We start from the raw sequence: 2,795 nt of genomic DNA, 5'->3' as shown, positions 1-2,795 counted from the left end.
GTTTTGTTTTTTTTGGGGGGGTCCGGTCGTGGGGCCTGAACTCTGGGCCTGGGCACTGTCCCTCAGCTCTTCAGTTCAAGGCTAGTGCTCTACCACTTGAGCCATAGCACCACTTCCGGCTTTTTCTTTTTGCTTATGTGGTGCTGAGGAATCGAACCCAGGGCCTCATGCATGCAAGGCAAACACTCTACCACTGAGCCACCTTCCCAGCCCGTGTGACAGATTCTTATTTCTAATTAACCACTAAGAAGCCAGAAGTGGAAGTATGACTCAAGTGGTAGAGCACCAACTAGGAGCAGAAAAAGACAACTGAGAGCTGTAGATTCTGAGTTCAAGCCTAGTACTGGCACAAAAATAAAATCCCCTCCTCCCCCAGTACTAGGGCTTGATTTGAGGCCTCACACTCACTTGTCCTTCTTGCTTTTGGCTGGCGCTCTTCCATATGAAGCACACTTTGAACCTGGCTTTTTAATTTTAATTTGAGATGGAGTCTCTGGACTTTTTTGTGTGTGTGTTGGTCATGGAGCCTGAATTCTCGCCTGGGCGCTGTCCCTCAGCTCTTCAGCTCAAGGCTAGCACTCTACCACTTGAGCCACAGCACCATTTTCAGCTTTTTCTGCTTAATGTGATGCTAAGGAGTTGAACCCAGGGCCTCATGCATGCAAGGCAAGCACTCTACCACTGAGCCATCTTCCCAGCTTGAGTCTCTGGACTTTTAAATTTCGTTCGCCTAAGTGGCTGGGATTACAGGCATGTGCCACCAGTTCTTGGCTAAAGATTCTAATATATTTACAAGGTCATGCAACCACCGCTGCTATCTTATTCCAAATAATGCTTACACAGAACTTTCTTGAAAAGAAATCATGCCCCCATTAGTAGTTACTTCTTTCATCCCTCTTCCCAGACCCAAGCATCTCCTTGTATATTTTTCTTTGTATATGAATTTGCCTCTTTTGGCCATTCATATAAATGGAATCATATAATACGTTGTCTTTTGTTTCTGGCTTCACTCCTTTTTTCCTTTACTGTGTTTTCAAAGTTCACCCACGTTACAACATTTAACAATGTTTTATTCTTTTTAAGAGCTCATGAATATTTCTTGGCTGGGCGCTGGTGGCTCATGTTTTTAATCCTAGCTACTCAGGAGACTGAGATCTGAGGATCAAGGTTCAAAGCCAGCCCAGGCAGGAAGGCTTGTGTGAGAGGCTTATCTCCAGTTAACCATTAGAAAACTGAAAGTGGAGCAGTGTCTCAAAGTGATAGAGCACTAACCTTGAGAGAAAAAAACTCAGGGATAGCACCTAGGCTCTGAGTTCAAGCCCCCAATCAACCAAAATATGTTTATTTGTCCATTCATCAGCTGATAGACATTTTAGTTGTTTCTACTTTTTGGTTATTGTGAATAATGTTGCTGTGAATGTTCATGTACAAGTTATTGTGTCAACATAATTGGTTGTGCATCCCTAGTATGAAAACCTTAATTTATTTAAAATCTGAAACTTTATAGCACCAAAGTAATGCCACAAGTGGAAAGTTTCACACCTAACCTATATGATTGTGATCAAAACATAGGTGCAGGTCATTGTGGTGGTTTGTGCCTGTAATCCTGGCTATTTGTGAGACACAGATAGGAGCATCACAGTTTGAAGGCAGCCCAGGCAAAAGTGAGACTCCTACCTGTAATATCAGCTGTACAGGGAGGTGTGGGTAAGAAGATCATAGTCTGTGGCAAACCTAAACAAAAAGCCCAACATCCTATCTGAAAAAGAACAAAACCTGAAAGTGCTGGAGGCATGGTTCACTGTAAGTTCAGTTCCTACTACCGCAGAAAATAGTTTTCTTGAACTTGGTGTATTGGTTTCATGTGAATCATAAATGAATTTCAGGTTTAGATTTGAGACCTATCCTCAAGATATCTCATTGTGTACCAGTATTCCAAAGTCCAAAAAAAAACCCCTTGAAATCTGAAATATTTCTGGTCTCAAGCATTTTAGATAAGGGATACTTAACTTCAATTTTTAGTTCTCCTGGGTTATATAAAAAGGAGGAGAATTCCTGAGTCATAACTCTGTGGTTTACCTTCTTGAGGAATTGCCAAACTATTTCTAAAACAGCCACATACATTATTTTACATTCCTGAAAGCAGTGTATATTAACTCTAATTTTTATACATCTTATCCAACATTTGTTACTGTCTTCTAGCTTTACTGAGAGTAAAGAGGTTTTGATTTGTGCTTTTCTTAATGACTATTCATCTTGATTGTCTTTCCATGTCTTTGTTGTACATTCTTACGTGTTTTTTCCCCTTTGGTAAAATGTCTTGCTCATTCTTTAATTGTATTGTCTTTATTGTTAGGAAGTAAGAATTGTGTGTTTTGGATATTTGACCTTTATTATATATGTGGTTTCAATATATTTTGTTTCATCTTGGGGTAATCTTGATAGTATACTATGAAGCACAAAAGTTATGAATTTTTCTTATGTTATTAGTGTCTGTTTAACTGTTGCTTAGTGTAGCTCATAAAGACTTGTATTTATGTTTTCTTAATATTTTGCAGTTTTAGATTTTTGTTTGAGTCAGAGTCTTATTTTGTAACCCAGGCTGTGCTTAGTCTAATTAGCCTAGACTGACCTTGAACTCACACAATCCTCCTTCCTGTCTCTTGCTCCTGAGTAAAGGGATTACAGGTGTGTACCATCATATCAGTTTATGTTTAGTTTCTAACCATTTTTAGTTAGTTCTTACATATGGTGTGAGGTAAGGTTATAGTTTCATTCTTTTTTTTTTTTTTTTG

At 39.2% G+C, this 2,795-nt stretch overlaps 1 protein-coding gene across 1 annotated transcript in view; it reads left to right on the top strand.

Moving 5' to 3' along the window:
• Positions 1–2,795, top strand: part of Phf8 (PHD finger protein 8) — an 89,117-nt gene that overhangs the window by 18,680 nt on the left and 67,642 nt on the right. The window lies entirely within an intron of this gene.

This window comes from Dipodomys ordii, unplaced genomic scaffold (genome assembly GCF_000151885.1).
Source record: "Dipodomys ordii isolate 6190 unplaced genomic scaffold, Dord_2.0 Scaffold221, whole genome shotgun sequence".
Classification (NCBI taxonomy): Eukaryota; Metazoa; Chordata; class Mammalia; order Rodentia; family Heteromyidae; genus Dipodomys; species Dipodomys ordii.
This window is presented reverse-complemented; position numbering and strand designations above follow the sequence as displayed.